The sequence below is a fragment of the Sturnira hondurensis genome, unplaced genomic scaffold (genome assembly GCF_014824575.4).
Source record: "Sturnira hondurensis isolate 20B ecotype Veracruz unplaced genomic scaffold, ASM1482457v3 Scaffold0018805, whole genome shotgun sequence".
NCBI classification, from domain to species: Eukaryota; Metazoa; Chordata; class Mammalia; order Chiroptera; family Phyllostomidae; genus Sturnira; species Sturnira hondurensis.
In genome coordinates, this window is record NW_028091436.1 from 832,065 (window position 1) to 852,820 (window position 20,756).

At 49.5% G+C, this 20,756-nt stretch overlaps 1 long non-coding RNA gene across 3 annotated transcripts in view; it reads right to left on the reverse strand.

Moving 5' to 3' along the window:
* Nucleotides 1-20,756, reverse strand: part of LOC119003882 (uncharacterized) — a 48,283-nt gene that overhangs the window by 6,566 nt on the left and 20,961 nt on the right. For all 3 annotated transcript variants that reach the window (XR_005070067.1, XR_005070068.1, XR_005070069.1), the window contains 3 exons: nt 11,874-12,022; nt 7,671-7,769; nt 6,027-6,184 (listed from right to left, as the gene is read on the reverse strand). This is a non-coding gene — a long non-coding RNA (uncharacterized LOC119003882). The remainder of the gene's footprint in view (nt 1-6,026; nt 6,185-7,670; nt 7,770-11,873; nt 12,023-20,756) is intronic.

A 20,756-nucleotide genomic window follows, 5' to 3' on the forward strand; every position in this document is an offset into this window, starting at 1 on the left:
CATTATTATGAAGCATATCCTAAGGTCGTATTTCCTATCAAAATAGATTAGTAACTAAATTTCCAGTTCCTTGGACTTTTTTATTCACCTAGTATAAGTGAGTCGGTTTATCTCATAGAAGAGGAAATGGATACTTCCCAAGTTTGAGAGACTTTCCTTATGTTCTCTAAGGACACAGAGACAGAGCCTGCAGCCAGTTCCTAACCAGGGCCCTTTCCTGGGCTCACTTCCTCCTTGAGGCACTGAGTCAAGTTCATGGTCAAGCTGAACCTCTTGTCCCAACTTTCCAAACCATCATCATTGCTCCAGCCCTTGTGTGACTTACGGTTCATCTTCTGAGTTTCTTGTGTGTGCTGTTTCAGTCAAGAAGTAATACAATACCTACAGTTTCATAATACTTCGTGACATAATTTACCCCTATTCTGCTTGTTTCTCTCTCTTTTTAATGCATTTGAGAACCTAGCATTGGCGGTCCCCTCCCATCAGCGTCACGCTCTCATGCCCCCTGGACAGCGAGTGCTCTCTCTAGTCGGCCCTTCCCTCCCACATCCCCAAAGCCACCGGCAAATACACTTGATCTCAAACTGTCACAACACATAAACCTCCATTTATGTTTCCTCTGAAGAGCAGGGAGGCTTACTGGGTTCCTCCTTTGTTATTTTTCCCTAGGACACGGAGTCACATGCCTTCTATTTTTGCAATAAATAAAACTTTTACCTGGTTCTGAGACCTTTGGACACACCACCACCCCCCCCTCCTTTTTCAAGAGCAGCCAAGTCACTTCCCCACATTTGAAATTAAGGAGGACAGATCAAAAGCTGGAGAAGGAAAAAATGCCACCTGGGGGGATACGCAGCCCCCTTACCACTGTACCGTCTCCACATAGCTGCCCGTCATTCTATCGGCAGCCCGGGGGGCACCCTTCCTTAGGTTAATTCTAGAACCATCTGACGGCAGGGAGATGTGGTCCCCAGTGGAGAGACTGGCCACGTCATTTGCCCCTCTCTTCCTGCCTCAGTCTCCCCAGCTGCAGAATGAAAGGTGTGCTGGATAACCCCTCCATCCTCTTCCATCTTCACCGTCTCTTTTCTCTAACCATCAGGTCCCTGCAGGTACCTGGAAGTCAACTGAATAATTGCTGCCCATTAAAAAGATGAGTAGAAACGACCCCGGAAGAAAATGGACAGAGGCGCGTTGGGGAGAAAGGAACTCGGCTCCTTCAGACACCCCCTGCCTCTCCGGTCACACTGGTCTGGCCCCTGCACACTGGTTCCCTAGCGCAGACGAGCCACGTTCTGTGAACCCCCCAAAATCGCCTGAACGTGGTACGGGAGGAAAGCTGGTCATTCTCTGCTTTGGCCGGATCCTCTTAACTTTAATCCCCGTTTCCCACATTTAAGATAAATGCAGGCCGTCCGTATTAAGGTGACCAAAAGGGTTTCTGGCTTCCTCCTCCTCATGTCTAATGGGTCTGGAGAGAATGGAGGATTGGTTTAGCGAGGCCGGCGTTTTACGGAGCGGCCCAAGAGCCGCTCCCAACTCTGCACGGGCAGGACGGATACGGCTGCGGCGAGAAACCCTCGTCAGGTCTCTAGAAAGAAAGCCTTTCTCTCTGCTCGCTCACGGCGGCCTCTGCATTCACCTTTCAGGCAACTGCCCTTCTGCAGGCACGAAGACTCAGACCCAGAAATCCCTGTTCTAGCAACGGCCTCAACACTGAGGCTCAGAAACTCCTACTGTAGGAACCCTCTGGAGTGTTTTTGGCCCGTGGGTCGCAGAAGGCACCCCCAACAGCCGAGTGACTGGATTGCAACGACCCGAATGTCAAGGAAGAAAAAAATGAGGACGTATATACATACCGGGCAAGCTCATGCAGCAGGGAAGGAACACGTAACTATATGCACCCATGTCGACACGGTGCAGAAACGCAATGTTGAGTGAGAAAGGCCAGTTCTAGGGGGACCACGCAGAAAACCGTTTTTGCAAAGGTCAAAGGAGCTACACAATCCCCACACAGGAACGCACTGCCAAGGCAGCTCAGGCCGGCAGCAAGGCCACTGTGAAAATGTGCGTGGGTCACGCAGCACACACGCCAAGGGGCATTGTTCCGGTCAGGCCCAGGCGGGTGTGGGGGGGGGGGGGCAGCTCCTAAATTTGTGAAGGACTCACCTTGCACCCGTGTGTGCGGCGGCCTTGGCAGTGGGAATGTCTGGGTGGGGGTGGGAGAGGGGGAGTGGCCACGTTTCACGCTNCCGGTCAGGCCCAGGCGGGTGTGAGGGGGGGCAGCTCCTAAATTTGTGAAGGACTCACCTTGCACCCGTGTGTGCGGCGGCCTTGGCAGTGGGAATGTCTGGGTGGGGGTGGGAGAGGGGGAGTGGCCACGTTTCACGCTGCTCTGGTCCCCGGCAGGGTGGTAGATTAACCAGTGTTCACAACGCGGCGTCTGATCTTGCTGTTTATCAGGGAAGAGATTCCCAGAAATAAACCGAGCCTGCTGGCTGGGTTTTGAGTAGGAGAGAATGTGGGTACAAAACTAACCCCGTTCCACCTATGGAGGGTTTTTCAATCTTCTCTATTGTTTTGCTCCCAGAATCTCCAATTTTTTTTTGCTTCCAATACAAGAAAAACAGATACTTCAAATCAAAATACTGCAGTATATATATATGGCCCCATTGAGCTACATCAGATTCTATGAGTCATGATTTTCTTCCCAATGTCAACTCAGTGTGGCGACCTCTGGTCCCGATTCTGTGAAAGGAGGTGCGTTCACTCACCCCCAAGCCACACGAGTACCCTCAGTGTCTGCCCTGGTGCCGAAAGCATGCAAAGACCCCGGGCATTTCGGGGAATGCAGCGCGCTCCCCAAACCTCCTAGCCCCCTGCCGAGCCCTTCACTTCTACTCTGCACGCAGCCTGCAGAAGGTAGAATTTTTTCCTCCCAAAAATACTAGGAATAAAAGATGCCCATATTGCTTGGAAATTTAGCAATTAATGTGTTCGTAGGGCTTGTCTTTTTCCAAAGCAGATAAGACACATTCTAGTAATACACGCTCTGTTATTTCAGCTGGAGCAGCATCATTTTAATTAAAAAATAAACAGAAGTGCGTCCCAAGGGCGTGTTAAACTCACTTATTCTCAACAAGCCTCTTGCATCTCAATCTTGGTATGATTTAAAAACTCATTACATTTTTCAAATAATTTAAATTACTGGAAAATACATGAAGTCTCGTGTTGTATGTTTGGAGCATGAAAACAAAGTCATCCATCAGTTACTAATCTAATGCATGCTCCTAAACAAAATATGTTTTGCTTTTAAAATAACTATATATATATATGTGTGTGTGTGTATATATATATATACATATATATACATATATATAACATTGGATTGTATGAAAGTATTAAATAACTGATCATATATTTCTGCCTATCTGTATTTAAGAAAATGCTCACTACTTCTGGAAGAATGTAACAACTCAATTTTATATCTGCAGGAACAGTTTAAGTAAAGCGTTAATTTTTAGGAGGTTTTTACTGTTAAGTCATTATAATAAACATTCTTCCAAAAGAACGTCTTCAAATGAAAACTTTTCTCTCTGTTGACATTTGAAACACAATCTGTGTTGTGTGCTATAGAAGAATTCGGAGAACAGTGTTAATTTATATATAATAACTCTATTATACATCAGTGTAACATAAACCACTTCCCTTTGAGAGAACAATATTTTGCCTATAATTCTCTAATTCTTGACCACCATTTAATGTGTCTATAATAATATACCACCATCATCGACATGCTTAAAAATCAAATAAACAAAATGTGGGCGGGGGGGGGGGGACACGCAGAAAAAAGGGGGGAATCTATACACTAGTTAAATAACAAAGTTAATATAAACCAAAACGTGCCTCCCCTCCCCCCTCCGCTTGCCTAGGCCACTCCCAGACCTGGTCTGAAAGATACTTTGATTTTTCTACCAGCAGAGAACAAGGACAAGCCCGAGAGAGAAGAGGTTTGAAATAAGACGCCCTGACAGATTATAACAGGCTGTCCCCGCCACTGACACGGTGTTTGGACCGCCGGGCCCCGCAAGGCTGTAATTTAGATGCCATCCAAGACACGTAAGCCCGATCATGGACACGGGAGCCTTGCAAAAGTGCTTTTGGTCTGTAATCTCAATGCAGATAAAACGGTCCCCGTGGTCGTGCCCTGCCGGAGCCCGTGTCCAGAGGGGAGACGTCTTTGTGCTCCTGTCTCGAGCTAAGACAGATTTCGTTTTCCACCTAAATCATTTTGTTAACACCACATAAAAAGCAAAGTGTATTGTATCAGCAGGGCGGAGTGTCCTCCATTGCTATTTTAGGTTACTTTATGACTGCATAGGTTACTTTATGACTGTAGCGNATAACAGGCTGTCCCCGCCACTGACGCGGTGTTTGGACCGCCGGGCCCCGCAAGGCTGTAATTTAGATGCCATCCAAGACACGTAAGCCCGATCACGGACACGGGAGCCTTGCAAAAGTGCTTTTGGTCTGTAATCTCGATGCAGATAAAACGGTCCCCTTGGTCGTGCCCTGCCGGAGCCCGTGTCCAGAGGGGAGACGTCTTTGTGCTCCTGTCTCGAGCTAAGACAGATTTCGTTTTCCACCTAAATCATTTTGTTAACACCACATAAAAAGCAAAGTGTATTGTATCAGCAGGGCGGAGTGTCCTCCATTGCTATTTTAGGTTACTTTATGACTGCATAGGTTACTTTATGACTGTAGCGCTCCAAAAATGGGCCCCAAATACCCACATCTGGGTTCACAGTGATGAGACGTGAACTTCCAATGTCTCCGTGTGAGCCATCCAGCAGCGCCTGTAGCTTAGAAATGAAGAACACTGCCGTTTTCCTCTCTTTTGTATACCTTTTTTCCTTGAAGAACGGGGCATGTTTTGTTTCTGAGACTTAGCAAAACACACATGCGCACACACGTGTGTCTGACTCAGGAGGAAATGCAGCCACGCACCATCTGTAACGAGACACGCGCTGCAACGACGTGCAATATCGCGGGGACCCTGTCCTGAGCGCACCTCTCAGTTCCCTGGAACACGGTGACATGTGAACACTCGAGGGCTTTAAATTATGACTTCAAAGGTGCATGGTACACGTTCAGAGGAAGCTCTGCTTGGGAGTTTTTCAGCAAGTTCACGACATCTCGTTCTCTGAAACCAGACAGAGGGCTGAGCCCCGGTCCTGTGCCCACTCTTGGTCCCTTGTCCCATGGGTCCCGCTGACATTTGGGTCAGAAACACACGGGGCACGTTGTCTCCGGACTGCAGAATGCCAGTGGTATTTCCAGGTTATAGTGAACCTTAGGTCTTCAGTGTTTATGGTTTGATTCTTTTTTCTTTAACATTAAATATGAGAAATAACTTTTTTAAAAAGTAGGCACTGAGTGAGGACTATTTTTGCCAAGACTGAATCTAATATTATAAATATCATTTCTCCCCATCTCTTTCATCTCATTATACTTCAGGACGACTTCTAGTTTGTCTTCTGGGTGACAATTTGGGGATGACTGACAGCAGCCTGTCTCACGACCCAAAATGACACTGTTATTCTGCGGAACCTATGCTCTCGGGTGGGGAACCTTGGCATCAACAACTGGACTCGGGTGCGAATGAAGGAAAGCTGCCGCCTGCACACCTCGTCTGCCTCTTTTTCTTCTTTCTGCCTTGACATATTTTATTATACTGCGGCATCACACATTCCTAAAAGTCCTCTCTTTCTGACTGGGAATTCTCTGGAACATGAGAAGTGACTTTAAAAGTTAATGAAAATATTTAAAAGCTCAGTTGGCACGATTTCTGGAAACAAAGTAAAACCATCCAATCGCCTTAGACATTTTCACAAAACGCCCATCCACAGGCAACCTGCAACCTCTGAACAGAGAAGCCTGTCCCGCGCGTCTGAGTGCGGTGCGCTCAGCGGAAAGCCCTCCGAGTGGGCACCCTTGGGGGCGCTCCCGGCGTGCGAGTCACCCACCTGTGGCAGGACGACGAAGGTTCCAGCGCCGCACCTCCCAAAGCTCAGGACCGGGCCCCGTGACGCAAGCCCCCACTTGGCGACAGGAGCGGAGCTTCCCAGCTGCAGAGGGATTCCGGGCGAACGGAGAGTCCACGACGGCCACGTCGCCCAAACCCCTGCAAAATATAAACAGTGGTGTGTAAAAATGCCAGGATACAAAAAAAAATGAACTCTGCTACGGATTCTAAAAAGTTCTCTACGAAACTGGAGGAACAGCCCAAGACAATGCAGAAGTTCCTGCGACCCAGGGCACAGGGGTAAGAAGGGAAGGACAGCAAACAAGACCCTGGATCTCTCATGTCTGTCTTCAAAATTCATTTTTAAAAAATTCGCATTGACACTTTCCTGGAACCCACATTGCTAACGGTTGCAAGGATCAGCCCGAGGCTGAGTTCCTGACAAGATCTCCTGGAGCAGGGAAGGCAGGCGAACCAAAGACTACGCAAGCAAACAGGGCTTTCGTGGCTAACAAAACAGTCCGTGGACACAGGGATGGTAAAACGTCTGCTGGTTTCCATAGGGGCAGTTCAATAAACCCGACCCATGCGTATGTACAGACAGAATCAGCAGCATTGAAAACACGTGGGCAAGAGCGTCAAACCATTTCTAACCAGAAGAGGACACCAGAGACGACTATGGGCACTGGAACAGAAGGCATCGTAATTATTTGAAATCAACTATCAAATCATGAGAGGGCTTGAACCACCAGGAGCGTAACATTCCAGAAGAAATCATTAAACAGAGAGGGACTGAATTAAACTGGCGGTGAAGGCAAATAAAAGTATATCGTGGAGAACGCCCCTGGGTTTTGGGGGATGCGTGGGAAGGAGGAAATCACTAGAAATTTGGAAACTAAACATCTCGTCACTGCTTTTCTGCAGAGGTGCCCCCGTCGACTCCGAGGGCCCCTGGGCCCGGTCCACAGCCAGCCGGCCCCAACTCACCGGTCATAATTTTGATTAATAAGGTAATCGTAGGGTGTTAGGAAAATTCATGCCATTCTTCATTTGCTGAGTAAAATGCACCCATGCTCTTATAAATAAAGATAATTAGCATCTGTAGCCACCTTAAAGATAGATTAATTCAGTTGGCATGCCATTTTTAAGGAATAAAAGCATTCTGAATAAACATATGTAGATGTTACCAGCCCAAAACCAGGAAATTGTTCTAGGCATCGAGGGAGCCCAACTTAGTTGGTTTTGCTCAGCATTCAACAATTCTGCAGGACTTTTGGGCATCTCCTGATTTTTGGCAATCGGATGGGTGTCTGAAAACCTAATGACGGAGACACCATGTGAGCCAAAACGGGGGGGGGGGGGGGGGGGGGGAGACATCCGGAATCANACATGCTTTTAATAATAGCTAATAACCAAATAATTCTCTACAAAAATACTTCAGGGGGAACCTATCTTTGGGGGGGGGGGGGCTTCTTACACCATAAGCCCGTGAGAAAATTAGAGACAGAATCGGGACTACACCATGGACACAACCAGGGCCAGGAACAGAAGCTGGTGTCATTCTCAAAGAACACACTCCTCACTCAACGTGGGGGGACTGGGAATCGGTCCCCAAGGCACGGAGGGGTGTCACCAAGGGCAGTACCTGCCAGTGCTTCCCACTGTGACAGGTCACACTTCTGTGTCCGGGTCCCAAACAGGATGGGTGCCGAGGGGCGTGCTCTCCGTATCCCAGCTTCTGCAGCTGCCAGAGAAAAGAACCAAACAATTAGGACGAAGTGGAGCTGACTTCCTGCCACGGGACAGACGGGACCCATGGCTGCTACTGTGACAGGGTCCCCAGATGGCAGGGCTGCACGGACAGGGAGGTAATTACAGGCAGGCAGGCAGGGACACAATTCTGCTATCACAAGCTCACCCTCCCCCGTTGAACTCGGTGGCCCAGCGCTGACGTCAGCACTTTGGGGACGCACACGTGAGCCGCAGGTCATGGTGGGGAGGAAGTGGGCGTGGGCGCCGCCCCTGTGGGAAGGGACGGGCCCCAAGCACTGAGCTGTGTAGGAGTGTTGTTGGCCTCCCAGGGCGTCTGTGAGTGCCGGGACACGTCACCCGCTAATGCGGGTCTTGCAAAGACAAGAAGCAAATAATGAGGTTCATCTCTGCGTGCCCCAGCACTACGGCTCGCCCACGTCATAAAAAGAAGATAATGTGTCGACACAGATTTAATAAGCAGCTCTCCGTGAAGCTGTCGTTGCTTATTAGCGTCTGAGGAGAGCGACCAGGAGGCCGATTTGCCCGTCAGCAAGGGACCAAGCCCTCCCTCTACAGGTCTTCATGCCGCGGTGAGGAACAAGGGGCCGAGTCTCTGTAGGAGAATTTTTAAGACGACGGGACATGGGCATATTTCACGGGCGAAACCAAGACACATTCATGCACAAGTTACTGAGACTCACTGAACAATCCCTTGCTTTCTGAGGTTCTCAGTTACTCAGTGCTGAGCACAGGACATTGGCTGACTCTTCTCTGTAGCTGAACAGCACAGTGGACGCTTCGGTCCACCTACCAACGGTCGGTTCTAGACTCATCCCCAGAGAGAGGGACCTGCCCTCTCCTCCGCCTCGGAAACCCTGTCCTGTCCAGCTGCTGGGCTCTCCCTGGGCCGCGGGAGCAGCGTGGGCCACGCTTTTCTGACTCACGCTGAGCTAACGAACGGGGGACCACTCAACAGCCATCAACCATCGCGGGCAACTTCTAAGCCTCGTCTGCCTCGCTCTGGCGAATTTTGGAGTTAGGACAAGAATATTACAGGCCCTGGCTGGTATAGCTCAGAGGATTGAGCATGGGCCTGTGAACCAGAGGATCACGGTTCGATTCCCAGTCAGGGCACATGCCTGGGTTGTGGGCCAGTTCCCGGCAGGGGACACACGGTACATTGTGTGTCCTTGGCAGAGGCAACCATACATTGATATTTCTCTCCTTCTCTCCTTCCTGTCCCCCTCTAAAGATAAATAAAATATTAAAAAAAAAAGAATATTATGCCTGTCTTGTTAAATCTGGCCTATTGTTTCAGGCCAAGGAACTCCCAACGGCACAATCGCAGAGAGTACCTGTCACACCATCGTCTGTACCCACATGTCACCACGAGGTGTCCAGTGCGTGGCTCCATGGCCACAGGTGACAACCTTGAATACCTCTGAAAATATATCTATCTATCTATCTATCTATCTATCTATAGAGAGAGAATCCTGAATGATTTGTTCAACACACTAGAGGTTCTGTCGTTTACTGGCATCTCACATTTCATAGGACCTCACCAAAGTTTCAATATGAATTGGTAAGGTTTCGCAGTGCCCCTAAAAGCTACAAAATCTATCGGGACGAGCTATTGCACACTTCGCGGGGGGGAACCTCAACGAGGGAGGATGATTAATTTCTTTCCTGGCAGGTGGACAGAGGATGACTAAGAAACAGTGTGAACAAAATATTGGTAGTTCAGGAAAATGACACACAGGCATTTTTTTTTTAAACAGGAGGAGGGCTCAGTCCTCCCCCTGGGAGTCCGTGCACACTCACTGGGCACTGACGGAGGCAGACCCAGACAGGAAAACCCTCATGATTTAATGCATCGGAATCGGTCACGTAGCTTTTTCTGTGACAGCCAAATCAAGCGAAGACTTCCTGGTTTATTTAACAACGTCCACGGGTAGAAGAATAGTGTAGTGTATTTTTCCTACGGTCTAAGTGTTAAGGTTCCCTCATTCCTGGATTCCAAGGACTTCTCTTGCCTCCCAGACTTCCTTGCGCCTATTGTTTTCCCTTCCTTTCAATATATTCATACACACACACAACGCACTGCAAACACAGCAAGTTAGTATCTCCTCTATTCTCTCCTTGTTGTTCCTATAAAAACTAGTGGACAGTCTGTATTTTAGATGCATGGTTTTCGGCCTGTCTGCAGGTTGACGGCCCAGGTTCTATGCTGGTTCTTTCCTTCCGTCCTTGGTATTTTGGGGACCGTCCCAGGAGAGCGGTGGCGTAGTGCACAGGTAACGCCACTGTCTGTGGGAAGGGCCAGAGCTCATCTTGTGCTGTTGTGAGTTCTGTGAAAAATCGCCCCGCCAGGTCTTACTTATTCCCCGCTGCTAACGTTCCCTCTGAAAGCCGATACATTCAACGGCTCCCCTGACGGCCCGCGGGGAGACCTTTCCCGTGCACTCAGAAGCGCACATCTTCCGCCTAAACTGACCTGGTCTACGTCGCAGGTTTTCACACATGGCACGAGTTCACGTTCAAGGTCCCTTGGAATCTGTGCGTTTCAGTGCAACGTGGAGTATTTCAGGTGAGGGAGCTCCACTTAGGCATTTCTATCGCACGGTAGTTACATGGCATCGCATATACATCTTAACGATTACATCTCTTCTCAAACATCCCTAACCAGTTTCTGGGAAAATATTTTCTTGGCCTAAGTACAGGCAAAACTAAAGCGCGGGCGAGCAGGCAGAATGACCTTGAACAGGCTTTTCTGCCGCTGCCTTCGCACCATTCTGACGAGAGCCGAACTACAGACTCCCTCTGCTCTCGTCAGCCTGGTGCCTCTGTTCTCGTTAGTGAAACTCAAACAAAAGGCCCAGATCACAGTGAGCATCACGTAAGCTAGACAGGCGCCCACGTGTCATGTTACTGGTGGCTCTGTCACTGTAACATGTCACTGTAACGGCTGGTTCGTCCTACAAACCACCGTCCACACCTTGGGCTTTCTGACTCCCACAGGGGCATCACATCACGTTCTCTGACATCATTCTGGGCTGGGACTCCTTCTGAACGTCTACAGCCACAGCACGTTTAAACATGAACGAGACTCGGGTGCGGTGACGCAGTCCGCACCATGGGCTGAAGTCTGGAGCCAAGCAAGTCACGTTTAAAAAAAACAAAGTGAGAAAGGTAATCAGGGGGGAGGAGGGAGAGCAGGACACCCAACTGTCCCGGACAGACACGGGGTATATGGGAGGTGGGGGGCGCGGCATGGGGAAGCGGGGTAAGACCGGGGCCTGGACCCCCAGGACAACCTGAGGGACCTTCTCCCCAGACTCCATGGAGCGCCCACACCTTTCACTGCCCGACTCCAGCCGCGGCTGCCACCGCAGAAAAAGAAATTACAGCTTCCAACCCGTCATTTCCTCTCTTACCTATAATCCCCCCGTTCCAGTCTGTCTGGCCACTTGGCAAAGTTGTGGGGGTTTTTTGTTTGTTTTAGGTTGTCTTTTTTTTCTTGTTAAAAAACCTGCGTGCAGCTTTGGGGGACCACCCCCACACGCTCTCCACACGGAAGGAAGCAGAAGCCTGTCCTGGAAACCCTCGATGAGGAAGAACGCCCTGCCGGGATGTGAAGGGGCACGGAAGACACGCGGGACAGCTTCTCGTAATGGAGAGGGTCACAGGCGCCACTAAAAGCCATCGCCTGCTGCAGGCCATCCTTCCAAACCCGCCCCGAGGCCCGGCAGACCGGACAGAGGGCCTCCCGAAGGCCTGCCCACCTGCTGCGCACGCGCGCCGATGGGCTGGGCCCACGGAGAGCTCCTGCGTTCTTTTACTGCTATGTTCAAAAAGAGCAAAGACGAAGGCTATATCATCTGACACTGTGTCGCGTTCAGTGGCACTGAAACAGTGTTATAATGGCCCCAGCTCCCCGCGGTCCCCAAAGTGTATTTATGTGTCCCCCCACAGGGCCGTCTCGGTGACCTGGCCAGCATTCCGTGAAAAAGCAAAGAAAGAGAGCCAGGGTGGGGGGCGGTGGTCTGCACAGAGCAAACAAGCATGCCACCTGGCCCGGGAGAGGGGACCGACGCACCTGAGCCCAGCCCACGTTTCGGGCAGAGCACGCTTGTGTTTGGAGGCGAACCATCTCTCTCTCCAGCGCTTGGGGGACGGCTGTCCAAGGTGCAGATGAAACCGCCTTCGGGTTCCATGACCGATTAGCTGGTGATTCTGCCAATATCCCTGTCGGAAAAAAACAAAACAAAAAGGGAGATAGTACGTGAAACTCAGGTCACTCTAAGCAAATTGCCATTCACGGAGGTTAAAAGTGATTTTTATCCTTTCAGGGGAATGTTTTCCAATCCAGCCCATTCATAGTTCTGCCAACTTTTCACATCCTAGCGTTTTCCTTTTAGGGCTACCAATTTGGCCCCAGAAAACACTGTTTGGGTTCACCCCACGTTCACTAGGTCTGGGAAGACAGCAACCGGAGCCCGAGGAAAAGATGAAACAATAGTTTTGGCCGCGTCATTAATGGTCAAATCTGTTCTCACTCGGACACATCTCCCACGTGGAAAAAGGTTTGAAACTATTAACTCATAGTCATGCATTTGTTAGACAAATCTAGATTGCACTGCCAAACATATTAAGTACATTTGCTTTGCCTTTAATCATTTCTCTAAGGAGACTAATTAATCTATCTGAATTATACCACGTTATCGTCTTATCATCTTTCTAGTCCGTGATAATAGTTGAATTTTCTAAAGGAAAATCTTGAATGTGATTAAGCAACTTGTGTCCCTTTCAATTAGACTCAATGAAGGCAAGCAAATGTGTTTCTTTCCTTTTTACTAAAGAATTAGAGAATCCTGGCATTCTGCTTAAAAACTACTGGAAGAGACACTGTCCAGACAAAGGGCTATATAAATAAATAGGTCAGATATACTTGAAGACATGCAATTCACAAGGAAATCAGACTTGCAGTTACAGAGGCTGAGACGCTCTGAAAAGGCCACAGGAACAGCAACCAACTGGCCCGAGTGGTGACGACCCTGTGGTGCTGGACTGGCCCGTCACCCAGTTTACCCAGAGGGCCGTCCTCACGCATCAGGGCTGCTGCCTCGAGCCCCGCCTGACAGTTGGAAGGCTCCAAACGCCGCCCGAGTTCTGCCCTTTCCTCCCACGCACGGGCCGCTCGCCTTTAGGAGGCAACACTGCTCTCATAGATCAGTGGTCAAGAACTTCCTGGGACTGGCAAAACTCGTTTCAGATGGGGAAACTGAGGCTCAGAGATTCCCAAAGGCATGCAAACAAGGTCCCCAAACTTCTGCACGGGCGCTCAGTCAAGCCCCCATTTGACGGCGAACAGGTGAACGCTTTGCTGCACTTAGATTATTTTAGATGCAAAGGGGACAAGACACCATCACACCATCCACTGAAAACTTTTGACAGAACTCTGCTGTTTAAAAGTCCCTCCTCACATAAAACAGAGTCTACGTCACATGTGGATAAAAGTAAAGGAATATAAGCACACAGCAGAGTCACAAATCTCAGAGGGCAGCCGGGAGAAGACCCATCCTTTGCGTAAGAAAGATTATTTTAAATTAATTATTTCAAGCTTTCTCCCTTCCCCCCACCCCATTACTTCCGGCTATGCTATGAGTTAATGACCAAGTCCTTTTCCTCATTTTCTTTCCCCACATATTTGCCTCTTCATCTCTGAAAGTCGTCCTGGCCTATGTGAGTTCAGGCAAGAGCAGCCTGCCCTTCTGGGGTGAGCGACGGCTCCCCTTTGTCCCTGAGCCTTTGTACCCACTCGCCTAGCCTGGCGTGGAGGCCGAGCAGACAGCCCTCCCCGCGAGACGCCAAGGGCCCTGGGCTCACAAGCTCCAGCCCGCCTGCTTGGCAGGGCCCAGATGCTGAGGTCTGCATCTCTCATAAACCCTCGCTGCCTCTCCAGTAACGACAGCCTGGGGCTGCTGGGAGCGGCATCCTTTTCTAGGAAACACGCTCACAAGGATGTATTATCTTGCTGAATCCTTTGATTCATCAGGGTTTCTTCTGCTCCCTCCCTTTATTCTGCAGACCCAGTGAAGGGAGGCCGGGTTCATTTTTATGCAACAACGTCTTTCTGCTGAGCTCAAGATCTTTTTCACCATGTGCTTAAAAAAAAATTCTCGCCACTGAATGTCTTTCTACAGGCTGAAAGGACTTTTAGGTTCAACAACATTTGCTAGGCTTTGATGCAATCAGATGCAATTTCAGCCTCCTTGAAACTCGCAGCCCGTGGCTCCCTCCCCCCCAAAGTCACACACGTGTGTCGGCTCACGTCGCTCCTCCTGGGCGACGTGCACATGCCACCTATTTTCCCCGAGAAAAACGGGGTCTTTGTCTTTGTCTGTGGGTGCTGCTCTCCAGCGAGTCCTGGCAGATCCGGGGCCGTGGAGACTGGGGTGGGGGCGGGGCCTGGCAGGCCCTTCTGTTCCTGTCATTTCTGGCCACTCAGCAGTATTCGAAGGTCTCAGAGGGGCCCGGAGGGAGGGCGGCTGTTCACTGATGAAAGCCGGACTCGGAGGACTGCCCCATGCTAATGACCACGGGGAGCGGGGGGAGTCGGAGAAACTTTTACGGGGCTCTCATGAAAAAGACTCTTTGGAAATGGCTCATTTACAAAATTGCACATGGTAACATTTCCAGATCTCAGGGCAGAAAGCCCCTCTCCGCATTAGGTTACGAGTTTCATGGCTCTCAGCCTGGCCTGGGCCCACGCAGCTGGTTTAATTTTCCACCGGCTGCTTCTGGTTCTTTCTGCCCTCATTTCCTCGTACCCTGACTGACAGCCCCAATTAAACATCTGCAGTTTTTAAATCTGGAACCCCCCCCCAAACTATTTTGCTTTCCTTCTAAAACTTCCAGATGTTCTGGCTCCTCCGTGACTTTAATGCACGCAAGTGTATATGCCGCTGTCACAGACAGCAAGATGAGCTGACCAGACATTTCCACAGGAAAAGCTTTGTGACACGCTGGTGATCAGGTCACTGTTGCTGTCTCTTCAGCGTCGCCTTCACGTTAGAATGTATCTTACTGCCTTGGTGTTTGAAACATTCTCCTGGGCTACAAAAGAGTTCAAAACTGATACCGTGATCACTCCATTCACTGTCATGTCCAACGAAGAAAGTCTCCAACTTTGTCACCTGCAGGTCTAGGAATAGGACAAGAGGTTGCTGCTTCTGTTTTTCTAGTTCTGTCTTTTTAGTTTTTTTTCTGTGAGAGATAAGAAGGTGTAAGCTTTGTGAGACAACAATGTATTTTAACTTGGTTTCCGGCTTCGGATACACAGAAAGGATTCATCAGTATCTTGCCCTAAGTCTCTGGCTGTGTTAAAAGAATCTTGAATGTATTTCAAGAAAACCCGTTTCCCATAATTAATAACAGGAAGTGGGGTAAACAGACATTTGCTGACAACTGAAACAGCCACACACACGCACGCACGCACATAGAGGCGTGGGAGTGGGCCAGGGAGGCGCTGTGCATACCTACCCCCAAAGGGGCCTGGTGCCCAAGTCCACAGGCAAAACTCACATAAAACACCACGGAAAACGGTCACTCCTTTCGCATTTCAAGGTGATTTCTGACCATTTAAGTACATACTTGCAGAATGCAGTCATTTCTCCCACCAGCCACTATGTGAACGTGGTCTCAGGCTGTTCATGTGCGTTGAACATCAGGCAGAAAACCCTTATTTCCTGGGGTACAGCTTTTCCAGGCAGTCAAGTGGACATGACAAAGAACAATCTTTTCCTTATTAAAAAATTATTAGGAGGTTTCTGAAGGCTGCTCTGGCCACACACTCCTGGAAATGCGAAGGCCAGAGAGGGTGACCTTGGGGTGCGTCTGGTGTTGCTTTAGGGGTGGGGGAAGCATATTCCTGAGACCTTAGCCAAATTACATGCCAGTCATTAATTCAACAAGAAGGATCACGGGGCACGCACCTTGCCCCACACACGTGCGCACGAAGCCCCAGACGGAGATTCACGGAGATTCAGACGGGAGGGCATGTCTCTGCCCCCCGTGGAGCCCTGGAGCCCCTACGCACAGCAGGCTGACTTGTGGTGCCGCTTCCCGCGTCCCTAGAAACCCTGAGCTCAGTGTGACTTCAGAGGATTTTCACAGTTTGCTGCTTAAAATGAAGTTTCCAGGATGCACGCCTTGACCCTTCAACGTGAAAAACGTTTACTACGTCCAAGGAAGATGAACCCAAAATGTTTATTTCCGGTGTAGTGGGAGGAGCAGGTGAGGCGGGGTGACAGTGACGGAGGGGCCTGCCTGTGCTCTGCGACACACTGTGGTGTTGCCAAAGGGCCGGGGGCGGACGATCGCAGGGTCCTGACGAGAAACCTGAACTGCCTCCCGTGGCCCGAGGTGCGAGCGTTGCTGGGAAGCCCCTAGGAAGTGACGTCTCGAAGCCGGACCAGTGAGGGCACTGGGGCCTGGGAGTCAGGGCCAGAGGCTTCTGGCTGTATCTAACGCACGGAGTGGGTGCGGCACAAAAGCGCCCCCTCTTTACCACAAACTGTCATTACAAAATCACAGGCATGTCATTCTGGAACATCACATTATCATATTCCAGCACACCACATGACATGTTAGGTGCTCAAATGAAAACTGTAATTATGACCTTCGTACGATCGCCCACCGGCCACACTCCAGCAGCCCTTACTTCTCAGACCCCGTCCATCCACACAGAACTGGCCTCGCTGCTGAAATGCACACCTTCCCTTTTTTTTCTTCTAGCTAAATCTGCAGCAGACACAAATGCAAAGCAGAGGGGTTATGCTCAGAGCTGATTAGATTTGAGTAAAAATGCATTTACTGCTTCCTATTTTGTGGGTACTTGCATGAAGAAACGTGAGCATGAGAACTCCTAGCTCTGGACTCTTGTAATTTGTTAGAAAATTTGGAGCCTACCAAATACATTTTAAAAAAAACCCACAATTTTATGGAAAAAATATCAGTGTGAGGATTGTTTATCACAAGTGAAAGGAAGACACTAAGGTGTAAAATTTTAGTGAGCTTGGAGAAATAAGGAAAGTATGTAAAAACTTAAAGGGCCGAAATGTCAAGGGCTGATTTGGGTTTTTGCCCAAGGGGACGCACTGCATATGCTGGTTATTAGGGTCACAGGGATCCTTCAACGTGGTGTTTGTTCAAAAAAAGGGGGCATATTAACGAATCCTAAATTACAAAACAAAAAAAGCACCACAGCTCTCTTTTGTTAGCTCTTCCGGGAAGAAACGCAATGCCCTGCAGGGCTAATGCCGTAATTACACCATTAGCAAACTAATGCTTTGGGAAATATAAACTTTTTAGCTAAGGATTCTTGAAGACTTTTACGTATAAACCATAGACTTTAAAGTATTAAACAAGTTTTTGTGGAAACAAGGAAGAGCAGCCAATTTAAAAACAACCCTTTTTACAGGTAGATTGTCAAGCTCTTTGAAGTTGCTCTTAAAGCAGGCCATCAAAAAGACCCTGCTGAGTCTAGGGGCCACCCGTTCAGTGGGGAATGACACTCCCCCCAGATCCCCCCCCCCCCCCCCCCCCCCCCGCGCCNCCCCCCCCCCCCCCCCCGCCGCCAGAGCTGGTGGCGTCTGCTGCTCAGGTAGGTTGTGCCGAATGGAATTACCAGCCCCTGGGCCAGGATAGCGGCCCCCTCCCTTCTCCGGCTCCATCAAAGCGGCAGGTGTGCACCTTCGGGTGGGACCCACGGGCAGGAGCTGGGAGTCCCGCGCAGAAGTGTGGGGTCAGTGCTTCATCTCCTGTGTGTGGCAAAGTACGCACTAAGGTTCCTGTCTTAAAAATGAGATCGGAGCAAAAAATAAGTGACACCCACGAACCTCAGCCGAATATCAGGCATGGACCAATGCTCTGACCAGGGTTAAAACGTATACTAAAGCAAAGTTCCAGGTCAGCCTGTGTCAATTTTGTGACCGTCACGTCCAAAGGTGCTGGGCGGCTTCTTCGTCACCCGTTTTCTGGTTTCTATGGGCCTTTAGGAAACCTCCCTCAAGAGAAACTGAAAGTCGACTTCCCGACTTTGTCCTTTTACTTCTAAATTTTTATTTATGTATATATGTGTCTTTTTATCTTTATGGTGTATGTGTTTATTTGTCTACTTAGCCCCTTGCAAATATTCTCGAAAGGGCACTTTAGAGAAGAACTCAAACAGGAGTGCAAGCTGGAGCGCTCTTCCTGCCTCCTACCCCTCTAGCGCCCCCTGGTGTCTGCTTGGTGCCTAGCAAGGGTCCAGCCCCAGCCTGGAACACGGCCTGCCAGCTGGGAGCAGGGGACCTGTCCTCCACTGGCTGGGGAGCCCAGGAACCTGTGGGGATGGCCCGAGTCTCCCACGCAGGACCCCCAGTTCCAAACCCTGCGCACCCCCGACTGCCCCTCCTCCCGCTGCGTGGTCATCCTCAGGTACAGCTCTCAGACCAGTCCCTGCTCCTGGGAGCAGGGGCGCCCTTCCAGCCCCACGTGGGTGCCTGCGGATCTGGGAGTCCCGCACCCTGTGTGCGGCAGTCCGCACATCTTGGTCTGGGTCAATGACATTTTCCCAAACACCGCCCCCTGCGACACACCTCAGACCCAGCAGCGGGTGTTACTGCGTTCATAGTGGCGTGCCGGCAGCAGGGCCGTGAGGATGAAAGGGCGGGGTGTGCGCAGCCACGCCTGAGTAAGTGGTGGTTGGGACAGGGCTGGCGTGGAAGCAGCAGTTAAGATTGTTTTATTCAGGGTTAAGTGTAGGTCAGGGTGGACAGGGGCGTGGTCTGCAGCCCTTAGGGATGCTGACTCTTCTGTTGTAAACAACAGATCATGCCTGAGACATCAAAGTCATCTTTTTAAGAAATTTTTTTGGCCTTCAGCCCTGGCTGGTGTAGTTCAGTGGTTAGAGCGCGGGCCTGTGAACCAAAGGGTCACCAGTTTGATTCCCAGTCAGGGCACATGCCTGGGTTGTGGGCCAGGTCCCCAGTGGGGAGCATGTGAGAGGCAACCACATGGACGTTTCCCTCCCTCCCCCGCTCTCTAAAAATAACTAAATAAAATCTTTTTTAAAGTATTTTTTCTTTGCCTTCAGTAAGAGCAAAATGGTAAACTATCGCTGCCAAGCAATTACTATTCTTCTTCCTTTCCCATCCCTTCCACCTTCAAAAGAAACCCCATTTGCTTTGCTAGAGGGGAAACGATGCTGCTCAATTTTCACTTCAGAAAGTAAAAGCACGAGTTTCTTGGGGGATCTAACAGGGAGAGTGTGCTTTCTCTCTCATATATTCCCACAAGCTTAGTTCTACTTTACAAAATCTATAAATATTTAAGAATAAAGTCGTTTTTAAGTACAAGTTACATTTTCAGTTTAAATAAAACATGCTAATGACACTGCTTAAAAGAATTCCCAACTTTTTAAGAAATTCTTTTTTTAAGAATTTGCGTAAAGGCCGCTTAGAAAAGCTAAGTGTGCCCCACGAACTTCGTTGGATTTTACCTGTTTCCAGGAAAAAGGTTTACTGAGACTTTCAAAACACGGGACACAAGTTCTCCCTGGAAGAAAACTGGAGCAGCGAGCGCGCAGCCTTTAGGCACTGGTGCCGTCCCATTCCGCGGTTCACTCCACACGGGGCCCCCTCTCCGAAAGGTTCCCTGCGCTTTCACTGAAGTGGGACAAACGGGCGGTGGCATCCTGGGCAAGCCCAGGCATCGGCTCAGCCGGCTCCTGTCGCCCCTCCTTCCCCCATTAAGTGTCTTCCACACTCAGGGCTCTCCCTCAGTGTCTCCCGTTCTCTACGTAGGAACTCGCACCCTGGTTTTTCTCAAGGCCCTGGCTTCCCTGCCTCCTGCATTTCACAGGCCTGGATGGAGTCCACGGCCGATATTGTACTGTCTCTGGGGGAAAGACTCAACAAACAGGAAAACCTCAGATCTTCCCCGTCTTGGGTATGTTTCACAGTTTTTTCCTCGTAAATTCTATGTCAATAAACAGCCATCAAGCCAACCTATGAGTTTAAATTACAGTTTCATATAATAAAAATTCTTCCTTTTAGAATGGATGTTAAGCAAAACCATTCGATGTTTATTTTTCCTTCACCATAATACACAATTTTAATTATACGTAATGCAGCAAAATTTTTCCTAATAATTAGCTCTTGCTAACTGTGAAGATTATAGAATTGTCAAAACATTATAAATGGAGAACTTCCCTATTTTTTACATTATATTACTATAATTTTAAGAAGATTTGGTTATAGTCTTAAAGCTCTATAAGAAAATATTCCTAATGCTAATTATTAGCTTCATAAACAAATATTTTGAGATATTTGTGGTTTTAAGGGGCGATGTGTGTGTGTGCGTGTGCGTTAATGAGTTAGAAAACTTTAGACCCAGGGACCTAACAAAACTACCCAAGAGCCCTTTCATCCTACTCCCTCATAACATTTAGTGCGTTTGCCAAAAAGGGACCAAACAGTGCTAAACAGGAGACACAAAGGACAGTACACGCCAATTTCTCCTCTTACATATTCTTGCAAACATCTCGAACATGCAATCAGGGTTTAAGCTGACTGTCCCCGAATTTAATTTCCGTAAGGATGGGGCTAAGCATCAGTAACCCTGAGACAATATATCCCTGGACCCACAGCGGAACCACACGCATCCCTTACAGCATCTTCCAAGGCCAGAGGGGTTCCCTTAACGTCTGCGCGGGAGCGGAAGAGGCTCCCATTGGAGGAGGGGCCAGAACCGCCTGCCCAATGGCCGAGCTCCCTCCCCACAGACACGGAGGACCCTCCTGACCACGCCCTGGGTGAAACGGAGACCCTTGGGGGACACAGTGACTCTCAGACACGTGCGGGGGGAAGACTGCGGAATGCCAAGGTCCTGCTTTCTGATCAGGACACGGACACCTGCCTCGCACTCCAGCGTTCTG